Source organism: Peromyscus eremicus, chromosome 7 (assembly GCF_949786415.1).
Source record: "Peromyscus eremicus chromosome 7, PerEre_H2_v1, whole genome shotgun sequence".
In the NCBI taxonomy this organism is placed as follows: domain Eukaryota; kingdom Metazoa; phylum Chordata; class Mammalia; order Rodentia; family Cricetidae; genus Peromyscus; species Peromyscus eremicus.
The window spans coordinates 6,462,295-6,477,215 of NC_081422.1; positions in this window are offsets into that span (position 1 = coordinate 6,462,295).

The following is a 14,921-nucleotide window of genomic DNA, read 5'->3' on the forward strand; positions in this document are numbered from 1 at the left end:
CAAGGCCACACTGGGAACATAGCCAGGCATGGTGGCACATGCCTTTAATCCCAGTGCTAGTTAACCATAGAGGTCTGGAGGTCTGGACAGACAGACAGGAAGTGATAGAGCTGGGCAGAAAGAGGAAATGATGAAGCTGGGTGGAGAGAGGTAGTAAGATGGCAGGCACAGAAAGGTATATAAGGTGTGAGGACCAGGGACTAGAAGCTTTGAGCAGTTCAGCTGACATCCATTTGGGTGAGGACACAGAGGCTTTCAGTCTGAGGAAACAAGATCAGCTGAGGAGTTGGCGAGGTGAGGTTGGCTGTGGCTTGTTCTGTTTCTCTGATCTTTCAGTTTTCACCCCAATATCTGGCTCTAGGGTTTTTTTTTATTAATAAGACCATTTAGCAATTCATGTTACATGTGTTGAACTATGTTTTGAAGTATGAGGGCTATGCTAAACTGGCCCCACCCTTCACAAGCCTGGGGAGATCTGGCTCCTCACCTTACCAGGGAACCATCCCTGCTCCCTGCTGGTCCTGCCCCTCATAGGAGAGCCTGCTCCTGCACTTGAGAAAGCTGACCTCACCCCTCAACATGGGTGTGGGAGAGCTGGCTCTTCCTCTCACCTACAGTGGGGTGGTCCCAGCAGCCCAGATTGACCAACTCAGCAGCCACCTAGACCCACATCCAGGGCTTTAAGTGGGCACTCCCCAGCATCCACTTCATCTATGACATGCTGGAGTACATGAAAGCCACAGGATCTCCATGACTCGGGGAAACATCAGGACTTTTGAGAGAAGTTTATGTGGGGGTCCAGCATTGTTCATGTACCAGAAGCCAGAGACCATGAACCTGACCAAGAACACACTGCATAATGAACACTTGTAAGTGAAGCTGTTTGGACAAAAGAGTGTAGTGCATGGCACACAGCAGCTCCCAATCCACTAAGATGATGAAGAGGTGATGGAGAGGAGGGCAAGATGGAAAAGCAAAGTGGTTTTTTTGTTTGTTTGTTAGCTTGCTTTTTTTTTTTTTTTTCTAATTAATGACTCATCCCTAGCAGGCTTGAGGCCCAGGCAAGTAAAAAAGATACTTTCTGAGAGCCAGCCTGGGTCTGCCTAAGGGCCTTAGCAACAGCAACTGAAACATGATCTGGAGATGACCTGGACCAATGAGAGGCACTCATGTCACACAAGCAGATGCATATTCATCAGACCTCCCCCCAGGGAGGGGTGGAGGGTATATTAAGGCTTGCCTCTTCCTGAATAAACTGAGCTTGTTTTGACATTCTCCCAGATTCTGTGTGCCCTTGACTCTGCACCTACTTGGCCCCCACCCCCAAAGGGAACAACAGCAAGGACCCTGCTATAATTTTATTTTTTATTTTTATTACTTTTTAAACTTTTTCCTCTGGAGGGTGATGCTACAAGGGTGAAGGTAGATATGGAGGAACAGGTAAATGAGTGGATTGGGGTGCATGATGTGAAATTCTGAAAGAATCAATAAAATTATGTTTAAAATTAAAAAAAAAAAGAAAAAGAAAACGCATCTATAGGAACATCTTTTATCTTCGGGTTTCTATTGCTGGGATAACACACCATGACCAAAACAGCTCAGGGCAAAAAGGGCTTGTTTTACCCCACAGCTTATAGGACCCTCACTGAGGGAGGCCAAGACAGGAACTTGGGACAGGGACTTGGAGGCAGGAGCTGCTGCAGAGGCCACAAAGGGGTGTTGCTTTCTGGCTTGTTCCTTATGGTGTTCTCAGCCTGCTTTCTTATAGAACCAGGACCATCAGCCCAGTGTGACATAGCCCACAATGGGCTGCGTCTGACCACATCAATTATCAATCCAGAAAACACACCACAGGCTTACTCACAAGCCAAACTTGTGGGAACATTTTCTCAACTGGGGTTTCCTCTTCTAAAATGATTCTAGCTTGTGTCAAGTTAACATAAATCTAACCAGCATACCTTTGAAAAACCCAAGAGGGAAGACAAACGTTTAATAAGGATATTTATAAGGGGATGGGGCCACTAATCTAATGAGTAATAAAGGTCTGGTAACCAAATGAGCAGAGTTAATAAAAAGTTCACTTTCAAAGGTACGATTTCAGTTTTTAGTCTTTTAAAGCAGCACAAATAATACTGATTTATTTAAGGAAAATACAAAAAACAAATAATGTCACAAACCGGTAATAATGAATTTCCTTTTTATGATAAGCTTTAGGGTATATTACCCCAAAACATGACATCACATGAAATAAAAACAGAAGGAAGGGCTCCCCCCCCTCCTCCCTCTCCTGTCTCCTCCCCCTCCTCCCTGCTCCTGTCTCCTCCCCCTCCTCCTCCCTCTCCTATCTCCTCCCCCCCTCCTCCCCCCTCCTCCCTCTCCTGTCTCCTCCCCCCCTCCTCCCCCCCTCCTCCCTCTCCTGTCTCCTCCCCCCCTCCTCCCCCCCTCCTCCCTCTCCTGTCTCCCCCCCTCCTCCCTGCTCCTGTTTCCTCCCCCACCTCCTCCCCCCCTCCTCCCTCCCCCCCCTCCTCCCTCCCCCCCCTCCTCCCCCCCTCCTCCCCCCCTCCTCCCTCTCCTGTCTCCCCCCCTCCTCCCTGCTCCTGTTTCCTCCCCCACCTCCTCCCTCTCCTGTCTCCTCCCCCACCTCCTCCCCCCCTCCTCCCCCCCTCCTCCCTCTCCTGTCTCCCCCCCTCCTCCCTGCTCCTGTTTCCTCCCCCACCTCCTCCCTCTCCTGTCTCCTCCCCCACCTCCTCCCCCCCTCCTCCCCCCCTCCTCCCTCTCCTGTCTCCCCCCCTCCTCCCTGCTCCTGTTTCCTCCCCCACCTCCTCCCTGCTCCTGTTTCCTCCCCCACCTCCTCCCTGCTCCTGTTTCCTCCCCCACCTCCTCCCCCCCTCCTCCCTCTCCTGTCTCCTCCCCCCCTCCTCCCCCCCTCCTCCCTCTCCTGTCTCCTCCCCCCCTCCTCCCCCCCTCCTCCCTCTCCTGTCTCCCCCCCTCCTCCCTGCTCCTGTTTCCTCCCCCACCTCCTCCCTGCTCCTGTTTCCTCCCCCACCTCCTCCCTGCTCCTGTTTCCTCCCCCACCTCCTCCCTGCTCCTGTTTCCTCCCCCACCTCCTCCCCCCCTCCTCCCTCTCCTGTCTCCTCCCCCCTCCTCCCTCTCCTGTCTCCTCCCCCCTCCTCCCTCTCCTGTCTCCTCCCCCCTCCTCCCTCTCCTGTCTCCTCCCCCACCTCCTCCCCCCCTCCTCCCTCTCCTATCTCCTCCCCCCTCCTCCCTCTCCTGTCTCCTCCCCCCTCCTCCCTCTCCTGTCTCCTCCCCCCTCCTCCCTCTCCTGTCTCCTCCCCCCTCCTCCCTCTCCTGTCTCCTCCCCCCTCCTCCCTCTCCTATCTCCTCCCCCCTCCTCCCTCTCCTGTCTCCTCCCCCCTCCTCCCTCTCCTGTCTCCTCCCCCCTCCTCCCTCTCCTGTCTCCTCCCCCCCTCCTCCCTCTCCTATCTCCTCCCCCCTCCTCCCTCTCCTGTCTCCTCCCCCCTCCTCCCTCTCCTGTCTCCTCCCCCCCTCCTCCCTCTCCTATCTCCTCCCCCCTCCTCCCTCTCCTGTCTCCTCCCCCCTCCTCCCTCTCCTGTCTCCTCCCCCCCTCCTCCCTCTCCTGTCTCCTCCCCCACCTCCTCCCTCTCCTATCTCCTCCCTCTCCTGTCTCCTCCCCCACCTCCTCCCTCTCCTGTCTCCTCCCTCTCCTGTCTCCTCCCCCCCTCCTCCCTCTCCTGTCTCCTCCCCCCTCCTCCCTCTCCTGTCTCCTCCCCCCTCCTCCCTCTCCTGTTTCCTCCCCCACCTCCTCCCCCCCTCCTCCCTCTCCTGTCTCCTCCCCACCTTCTCCCTCTCCTATCTCCTCCCCTACCTCCTCCCTCTCCTGTCTCCTCCCCCCTCCTCCCTCTCCTGTCTCCTCCCCCACCTCCTCCCTGCTCTTGTCTCCCAAAGCAAGACATAAAACCTAGAAATACCACTCTGACCTTTTTCATGCCTCCCCCTCTGAAGACCTTCATATGAAAGTCCTGTCTTGTGCCCAGAGGGATAGAATGTTCCACAGCAACACCAAAGACACTTTCTGTAAACAGGCTTTTCAAATACCCCCTGATTTATTACTGTTGCCTCATATTCCTTTGCCCCCAACCATGCTTCTTCACGACTCTCTATAGAATACCCACATTTCTTAATTCTTTCAAGTCTTCACTTCTGAAGGCTCCCTGCTTAAAATTCACATTTGTCAACACAAAATATTGTACTTCAAAAGAGTGGTTTATTCTGAGCTAAATATGAGGACCATGGATTTGGATTGTTCTGAATAAAATGTTCCATCATGGAAGTGATAAAGAGAATATTTTATAGTCTTCTCTCCATCCCTGAGTCTTGGGGATGCCCTTGACTGTTACAGCTCTGAGCAGAAAGGTTTCACCAATGCAAGTGTTGCACCTCTGAAGGGAAAGATATCATGGCAACCAGGAGTCAAGGAATACCCCCAAATCTCACTGCACAACAAACCTCCTACAAGAGATTTATTGGGTAAGACACAAGAGGGTGGCTGCCTCTGCTCAGGTGAGAAGCAGAGGCAGCTGAGGGGGAGGCAGGCTTTACAGAAGGTTTCTCAGGGGCAGAGCTTTCTAGGGGGGGTATTTCTAGGGTGGAGATTAGTGGGATTTCAAGTCCTGAACCTGGGATGAGCTCAGGGATTGGTGGGTTTTTGAGCTCAGGGATTGGTGAGTTTTCAAAACCTGGAAGTGGGCTCAGTCCTTTTACCCTACATTGATTGCAGAGTGTAATCTCTCTCTCTCTCATTCATGGGTGCAGCGTCATCCATGAACTCTAATTCCCCCTTGATACGCTGTTTAGAAAACCCCATCCCCTTCACCTGGAAAACGACCAAAAGGGTCCCAAACTTATTTACTTTTGCAGTTGAATCTGGTCTCAATATCCCTTAGATAACCAGTGTTGGGCATACTAAGATCAGCCAAAACTTTCTTGGCCATGTTCCAGAACCAGGTTCCTCCCTCAGCACCAATAGCCAATGGGACACATTTCCACCATTGCCGTATTTTCCCAAAGCTCATGCTCCATACCCTCTATTAATCCCACCTTCACAGTCTGGCCTGTCGCTATCTCCATTCCTGCTCAGAGGCAGCCATTTTTTTTCTATTTTATTTTAAATATTTTTATTTTATAAATAACTTAATTTCACATATTAGCCACGGATTCCCCCGTCCTGCCTCCTCCCACCCCCTAGCCTCTCCCCCAATCCTCCCTTCATTCCTACCTCCACCAAGGCAAGGTCTCCCCTCCAAGTCAGTCCAGCCTGGTAGACTCAGCCTAGGCAGATCCAGGCCCCTCCTCCCTACACCAAGGCTGAGCAAAGTGTCCCAGCATAGGCCCCAGGCTCCAAAAAGGCCAGACCATGCACCAAGGACAGGTCCCGGCTCCAATGCCTGGGAGCCCCCAAAGAGTTCAATCTTATTAACTGTCTCACTTATCCAGAGGGCCTGGTCCAGTTCCATGGGGGCTCCTCAGCTATTGGTTCACAGTTCTTGCGTTTCCACTAGTTTGGCTATTTGTTCCTGTGGTTTTTCTAATCATGATCTCACTATAGAGGCAGCCATTTTGCACCCTTCCCCAGTAAATCTCTTGCATGAGGTCCATTGTGTGATGTGATTTTTGAGGCATTCCTTGGCCCCTGATTGTTGAGATACTCTTTCGACACAAAGTGCTTTTATTGATACCATGACTTAGATAGGCTCTCCTGATATTTGTGCTCCTCTCTGGCGTCTGAGCTACACCAGGGACCAAGCCGTCCACTCCAACCAACTCACCTTCTGGCTCACCAATAGCACAGCCCTCCTTCCTTCACTGGCCATTGGGAAGTGATCCCCTTGGTTGGTGTAAAAACTTCTGTGAGTCTGAGGATGTGACCTTTAAGTGTCTGGCATTCCTCTGGTACTCTTGGAGGAAGAGGTACCCCAGATCATGCTTTTTAAGGCCACAGTTGACCCTCTTCACCATCCCCACTCCCAACTTCTTCTCTTGGGTGAGACTTCATTCCTGGGCTCAGATTTTTGCCCGTTGGCTTTACTCAAAAGCCTTGGTACCAGCCACTGAGTGTCCTTGAGTTATTTTCCCATCCCTGTTGAGTGTGGGAATGATCCACTGGGCTGCCTGGACTTCTCCAAGTCCTCCTTGAGTCCTGGCGATGCCCTTGACTGCAGGTTTAGGACCTTCACCTCTTACTCCTCCATGGGAATGACGTCATCTGTACCTTCTGGCTCCCCCCTCCTCAGGATGCCTCTTAGAGAACCTCTGACCCGTCCACCTACTGCCTGGCTTAAGTGTCTCTAAACTCATCCTGTCCAGCTTCAATATCCCTTAGATAATCAATCCAAATGACTGCCAAATGGCACCCTAGATCCCAATATTATTTGGGACTAGCAATCAGGAAATGCAAAGAGATTCCCTGTGTCCAAGTTCCTCTTTCTTCTGCTCCAAACCTTCTCTCTGTTCTTCCTGTTCCCCCAGCTGCCCTTCCCCATATAATCCAGGCATTGTGGTTACCTGGCCCTTTTGTCTACCCTTTCCCCTCCTGATCTCCTGGCTCTCCCCTCTCCCCTCCCCGTTCCCCTCACATTACCTGCCTCAGGGTCATGTTCACTCTGGACTCTCCTAGATGTCTATGCCTCTGGCTATGTTCTCCCTTATATAGACAATAAACCTTCTTCTCCACCATACCTAGGAGCAGTCATGTCCTTCCTTTTTTATTTCTTTTTAAAAAAAATCCATCTAGTGCTGAAACCACGGGAGTGGCATACTATGAGTCCCCCCTAAGAGACTCAGCTGCTCTGAACCAAGCCACTGACCTGACTCCTAAGATATGTATGGACCGTTTGTCTCTGCTGGCTCAGGCCATTCATCAAATTTGACTCCAGATTCTAGAGTCTGTCTTCTCACTTTTTCCCCCTCCAGCGCTCTAATTATTCCTCTCCTTGTCTTTGCCACAAGTGTCTCTCCATCTCCTAGAGTTTCTCTCCACCCTCCCCAGGTGCCTGGAACAGCACTGGTCTCTCCCATCCCTTTGCTCTGGCTTGCTCGACCTGTCTGGGTATCTCTACTAAAGACACTTACCATCTCCCCTTTCCTGCTCTCTCATCTGTCTCTAGCTTTCTCTCAGCTTCCTGTAGGAACTGCAGGCCTACTTGCAGTCCTCCTACACTCTCATCTCAGTCCTCCTGAGTCCTCCCACACTCTCATCTCTCAGTCCTCCTGCAGTCCTCCTACACTATCATCTCTCAGTCCTCCCGCAGTCCTCCTACACTCTCATCTCTCAGTCCTCCTGCAGTCCTCCCACACTCTCATCTCAGTCCTCCTGCAGTCCTCCTACACTCTCATCTCTCAGTCCTCCTTCAGTCCTCCTACACTATCGTCTCTCAGTCCTCCTTCAGTCCTCCTACACTATCATCTCTCAGTCCTCCTTCAGTCCTCCCACACTCTCATCTCTCAGTCCTCCTGCAGTCCTCCCACATTCTCATCTCTCAGTCCTCCTGCAGTCCTCCCACACTCTCATCTCTCAGTCCTCCTGCAGTCCTCCTACACTCTCATCTCTCAGTCCTCCTGCAGTCCTCCTACACTCTCATCTCTCAGTCCTCCTTCAGTCCTCCTACACTCTCATCTCTCAGTCCTCCTGCAGTCCTCCCACACTCTCATCTCTAAATCCTCCTGCAGTCCTCCTACACTCTCATCTCAGTCCTCCTGCAGTCCTCCTACACTCTCATCTCTCAGTCATCCTGCAGTCCTCCTACACTCTCATCTCTCAGTCCTCTTACGCTATCATCTCACAGTCCTCCTGCATTCCTACTATGCTATAATCTCTCAGTCCTCTGAGCCCTTCTGGAACACAATGTGCTTTCTCTTGGAGATTCTAGTAATTTTCCCTCCAGCAGTTTTGATTTTTGACCCTCTCTTTCCTCCTTGGACTACACACAACTTGCCCTCAGTACAGATCAATGGCGAAAAATTGGCACTTGATTTCCAAATTGTCACATTGTAACAACTGCCATGGCACAAATAAGTGGTCCTCAAATCTCTTATACATAAACTTGTTCTGTTCTACTCTTCTTTAACTTCCCACTCTTAAAAATCTTTTGTTTTTCTACAATCTCTCTGTGTTCTCAAGAAAATCTCTTAAGGCTATGCCGTAAACTCTAGCTCAGGATTTATAAGTTCATTGAGTATAGTTATGACAATCTACAAAATCTGTAGCAAAATTTGGCTTTAAACTGACAACTAAAGCTTTATAATTGAATATCTATAAGTGGGTTTCATTCAACTCTTCTTCAGGAAAATAGGTGTTTTTATTTCTTCTCCTTTTCTTTATTTCTTTGCTTTTCTTTTTGAGATAGAGTTTCTTTGTGTAGCCTTGGCTGTCCTGGAACTAGCTCTGTAGACCAGGCTGGTCTCTGATTATATTGATGACTAAGTGTAGTTTTAACAGCAGCAAGCTTACCACCTCTTTCTCTTGGGCTACAACTGCCTTCTTTTTTTTTTTTTTTTTTTTTTTTTTGGTTTTTTGAGACAGGGTTTCTCTGTGTAGCTTTGCGCCTTTCCTGGAACTCACTTGGTAGCCCAGGCTGGCCTCGAACTCACAGAGATCCACCTGGCTCTGCCTCCCGAGTGCTGGGATTAAAGGCGTGCGCCACCACCGCCCGGCTGCCTTCTTTTCATATGTAAAAAATCAAGCACCAGGCCTCATTTTCATAGAGATACCAGATTTCAGTTGAGAAAGACAGTTTACATTGCTACAAGACTCTGAAAAGAGATGAACTCACAAGACAGGTTTCAAAATAACTTTTACTATTCCTTTTAAAAGAACTTGCTTTACAATGATTACTCTCAGAATCAACCACTTGTGTCTCATGGTAAATGACTGGATAAAAAGGTTTAAAGTTTATGCAAGTCCAGAGGGTATAAGAAAGCACTTTTAAGGTATAGAAATATAAGTTGTAAAGGACTGAACATATGGAAGCTTAAGTAAGTTGTGAGAGTCTAAAAAATGTTTAAGGTGTGTGTACATACAAGTTATAAAGGTCTAAGAAATTGATTTAAGGTGTATGAATAATAAAAAAATTATATTTCTTTTCTCCTCACTATGATATCGTTATAGTAAACCTTCTAAAGTTTGGAATTTCTACATCTATCAATAGAATTCTGATAAGCTAGTAAGTAATGACTACAATTATCAGTCACAAGCTCAAGAACTTAAATTTCCTTTAATCGTCTTTTAAGAATAGACTTAAAAGTACTTCTCAATTGTGCTAAAACCATCTGTGGTGGCTTGAAAGAATATGGCCTCCAAAGGGGGTGGCACTATTATGAGGTGTGGCTTTGTTGGAGTGGATATGGCCTTGTTGGAGGAAGAGTGTCATGGTGGAGGTAGGCTTCGAGGTCTCATACATGCTCAAGCCACACCCAGTCCGCCCTTCACTTCTTGTTGACTGAACAAGATGTAGAACTTTCATTTACCTCTCTAGCAGTATATCTGCCTGCACACCCCATGTCCCACCATGATGATAATGGACTGAACCTCTGAACTGTAAGCTACCAAATTAAATATTTTCCTTTATAAGAGTTACTGTGGTCATGGTGTCTCTTCACAGGAATAGAAATCCTAATTAAGACAGAAATTGATACCAGGGACTGGGATATTGCTGTGATAGGCCTGACCATGATTTGTTTAGAGGAATTTGGACTTTGGTATTTAGGGTTAGGAAAGCAGTGGAATGCTTTAAGCACAGCTTAATGGGCTATACTAGTAGGATCATGGGAGACAATGGTGCTGGGAATGATTTGAACTGATGGGAGCTGACTCAAGATATTTCAGAGGAGAATTTTAGTGTGTTGCCTAGAAATCTTGTGAGATTTTGGTGAAGAAAATGGCTGCTTTTTGCCCTTGTCCAAAGAGTCTGTCTCAAACTAGAGTGAAGAGATTTGGATTAATTCCATTGACAGAGGAAATCTCAAAACAGCCTAGTATAGAATCTATCATGTGGTTATTAGTGGTAACTCTAATGAAGAGTTATAATGAAAGGGAGCCAGCTGAGCAGGGCAAATTATAAAATGTAAAATTTGAGGAGAAAAGGAACACCAGGAAGTGGAATGGAGCTGTGTTGAAGAAGATAAACAGATTAAGAAAGGGAATAAAGGTGGTGACCTCAGGGCAAGATCCCTTTCAGCTAAGTTTCCAGTTTGTGAATAGGAATTAAAGAAAAGCCTGTAGCAGAGTGTAATGGTGCATGCCTTTAATCCAGAATGGATCTCTAAATTTGAGGCCTAGTCTAAAAAGCAAGTTCAAGAACAGTTGAACTTTGCCAGTGAAGGAAATCATTGAAAACAGAAAGTTGGCAAAGATGTAATTGAATAAGGGGGCCATGTTCCAGCCCCAGTAAGCAGCAGAACTTGGCAGATTGGGCCATGCAGTTCTGGAGTTAAGGATAGAAGAAAGAGGCTATGTAATTTGTCTCCATGACTAAGGAAAGCTACTGAGGCCAGGCATGTGTTAAGGGTGTTTCTGAAAGGAGGCCTAGAAAGGCCATTGCATGAAGTTGAAGCCTGGATTGCCTTGGAGACCCCGAGATGTTAGAGATGCCAGAGTTGTGGGATACCTTCTGAGGAGAGCTGCTAACAGAGAGTAGAACTAAACCAAGACAGAAAGTATGTTGCAGTGAACAAAGCTGAAAAGAGCTGGATATCTGAAGAGCATTTCCACATTAGATGTGAAAATGCAGAGTTTGAAGTTTGCCCAGCTGGTTTTTGGTCTTGCTTTGGTCCAGTATTTCCTTGTTATGCTCCCTTCCCATATTTTGGAATGGTAATGCATATTTTGTGCCATTACAGGTTGGAAGTATGTGATCTGTTTTTTAAACTTTGATTTTGTAGGGGATTACAGTTAAGAAAATGCATGACTCTCAGAAGAGACTTTGAACTTTAGACTTTTAAACATTGTTGAGATTGTGATAGACTTTTAAACATTATAGAGATTATGGTTCACTTCCATAAGACTGCCCTTATAGCAGTAATGTATGACAAAATCTAAGAGATCATTCAGGACAAGCATGAAAACCCATCTCAATTTCTAGACTGTCTTACAAAGGCCTTCTTACAATATACAAATCTGGATTCTGATCTGGAGACTTCAGGTAGAAAACAACTCTTCATGACCTACTTCTCCTAGAGTTTCCCTGACATTAGTGCTAAACTTAAATGCTTAGAGAAGAGACCCCTGACTCCACAGGCAGAAGTCTTACCCTTCAACTCCTACAGGCCCTTGCTCCCTTAAGCTCCAGAAGACATGGAGACTGCCTTCATTCTTAGAGGATCAAAGGCCTCACACAACTGACCATGCTTGTCTCCACTGGATTGGCTTTGATTTTTCATTCTCGATTTCTTCCTATCTACAGTCTCGGATATTTTCCTCCAAGAGATCACCCCTTGCTTTGGAGGCCCAACCTCCCTTGTATCTGGGGTAGTTCTTATATATGGATGTTTAACAGCCAAGAGACCCCCACCGCTAACCAACAGTCCCTCTTAATAGGGTTGGGAAATTGCTCTATATCAGACTGTCAAGGGCCAATCCAGTTCCCTACAACTCCTTTATCCATTTCTCCTTCACCAGGGCTTACCCCATGCCTGTTTTCTCTATGACCAAAAGGAAGATGACTGTAAGAAGTGGCCAGAAACTTAGAAAGGTTGCCCATATTGGCCCATAAAACAAATCTGGGCCATCCCAACCCCTCCTCTCGTCTTTACATCAGGAGGAATCCTTCTACCTCTATATTTAAAATTCATGACACAGCAGATGGGAGAAGGGTGTCACTGGCCAACTGTATTAGGACTTGTTCAGCAGGCACCCAGAAGGCATGCTCAAAATGGAAAGCATATCCACCTCATTCTCCCAACATCTAAGTGTAGAAAAAAATAGAGGATGTGAAACAACATTCATCAAAGGTTCTTACCTCCTTATCATCTCCCCTCTTGGATAACACTGATCCCACCTCCATGTCATCACGGTCATTTCATCTCTTGTTTTAGACCTTAACCTCTGCATATCAGCTACACAATAATACTCTGCCTGGCACTTTGGAGAATGCTGGTTGGGTGTCCCTCCTGAATGGAGCAACCAATTGCTACTTGTGGCTTCACTTTATCACCTCTCCCCTTGTTACCGCTGTCAACTGCTGAACCAGATATCACCACCACCCCTTGTCTTGCCTATGTTTTTCTCTCCAGTATTTCACACTGCTTTAACTCCTCAGGGACACACTGGGCACGCTAGAATCTTTGGACTGTAATAATACCCTAGCCCTTAGCATTAACACCCAGCCTCTGTGCCTGAATGTTCACAATGCCTTCATTCTCTACAGCACCCAGATCTTCCATTGCCTACCTACTGGGTGGGTTTGGCACTTGTGCTCTGGTATTCCTCTTTCCAAACCTAGGGGTGATACTGAGTGAATAATCCTTGCAGATTCCCATCATGGGGTTTATAGCAGCACTGCATGATAAATGAACGGGTCAAATCCTACCCCTTTTCACAGTCCTGGGTAGAACCACTGGTCTCTAACTATCTACTATCAGTTTTCCTCTCAGTTCATCCAGGACTTCCAATGGTTGCCTCAGACTATCCTCACCCTCCAGGGCCAAATAGACTTGCTGGCCATGGCACTGCCAGTTGGCAAGGATTAGATCTACTAACAGTGAAGAAGGGGGGCCTTTGCCTCTTCCTCAGGGAGGAATGTTGGTTCTATGTCAGCCAGTTGGGTATAGTAAAAGACAAGATCCAACAACTCCAGACATATCTCCAGAAACACAGGGAACAGCTCCATGCCTGTGGCCCATGGATCTCCGATAGTCCAATATGGACACTGCCATTCTTAACTCCCCTTATCCTCCCTTTCCTAATTCTACTAATTGCTCCCTGTCTTATAAACTTCTTGTATAGATTTCTTCTGCAACAAATTCAAAATTCTAACTAGACCTTTAATTAGTTGTTATTACAGGATATGAGCCTCTATCTCTGGGACCAGAGGCCTGTTGACCTCCAGTTATGCCCTGGCAATGAAGATCAAGTTTGCCTCAAGGACTCTGATGACCCAAGCTTCAAGAAGTAGTTTAATGATAAAATCACCCCTTCTAGCCCCAGATTAGTTTTTAAAAATAGATTTAAAAAGGAGCAATGTGTGACTTGATCAAGCAACTTGAGTTGTGCTTGTCCTCAGCCAATGAGTGCTGTTCCACTTACCCCTGGGTGAAAGCAAAACATTGTCAGCTGTGTGCTTGGCCAGAAAGGAGAGGGGCATGCTGACATAAAAGATACAGCTTCACACCACAGAGATCCTTGAGCATGTTCACTATAGTGATAGTACTTTTCTCTACAGCCAAGATATGGAGCCAGCCTAAATGTCCATGAAAGGTGAGTGGATTTTCTTTAATTTTTTATACTATATATACACTATATATATAGTGAAATTTATAATATATAATATTTATATATATTCTTTAATTATACTACATCTTATTTAAATGTAGTATAAAAAAACAAGCAAACAAACACAAAAACAAAATGACAGGAAAAAGAAAATGTGGTATGTATACACAGTGGAGTATTATTTAGCTGTAAAGAGGAACATAATAACTGGATTTGCAGGAAACCGGATGGAAACAGAAATCATTGTGTTAGATAAAGTATAAAGCAGAGTCAGAAAGCTATGGATCATGAGATATGAAAGCAGAAGGAAGACTTCTCGGGAGAAGGGGAGGGAGTGAGGAGCAAGAGATAGTATGGAACATGTGATGTGAAAACCGAAGGGGGGACATGGGGGCAGAAAGAAGGGGACAGGAAGAGGCAGCACAGCAGTGAACCTGCTTACCGTGTAATGAAATGTCAGTAGAAACTACTAAGACTCTCCGACAATGTAGTCCTCAGGAAGAGTGAGAGACTGGGAGAGAACACAGCATTAGAGACCAGATTAGATCCATGAAGACCAGCCCAAAAGGAAACCCTGGGCTGCCGTGGTGAGTGTAGAAGACCACTCGAAGGCTGGTGCTGGTTCGGGGAGGGCACATGACCATGACACAGTCTCCATCCTTGTCCTTCTTGACACAACTTTGCACTCTGTGGTCAACGTGGCCATCATAGCAGTGTGTGCTGGTGCATTTTCACCAGTGGCCACAGTGAGCTGGAGGGGGTGTTGGACCCATCTCAGTGATGTAAGGAGAAGGCTCTGAGCCATGCTTCAGGACCAAAAAGGTGACCAGGGTCACACCAGGAGTGACAGCAGTTGTTGGGATTTTGTCTGGCCGGTGAGTATTGCAAGCAGCCACAAACCCTGCAAGGGACCCAGAGGTGAGAAAAAAGCCAAGCTGAGGTGGGCTGCTTCTGCTGCTGCCCTGGGCTGCTTTCTCCTACTATTCCTGAATTCTTGGCTGGTCCAAGGGAAGACAACAGGTGTACCACTGTGTGCAGTCCCTTCCTGCAGGGATGGAACCCACCTGAAGTTAGTTTACCTTTTAATGTTTAAAATAATCCAAGTAGCACAGGTTTGTTTAAGCAAAAAAGGCCATGGCATCCAGAAACAGGAAACATGGATTTTGGAAAAGAAACATTTTGGTGGCAATGTAAGCTTGCTTTGTAGATATGGTTATATTCTGGCTTTTTTCATATTATAGGCTGAGAGATCATGTCCCTGGGATCAGATTTGAATTGCACTCCAAGTATGAATCTAGTGGTTCTTTATTCTGTATCCAGCATCACCCACTGTTAAATTTTCTTTTCCTAGTGAGGCAGTCATAATTCTGTTTCCTATTCCATGAAAGGCAATGACACCTATTATTATTAAGATGCA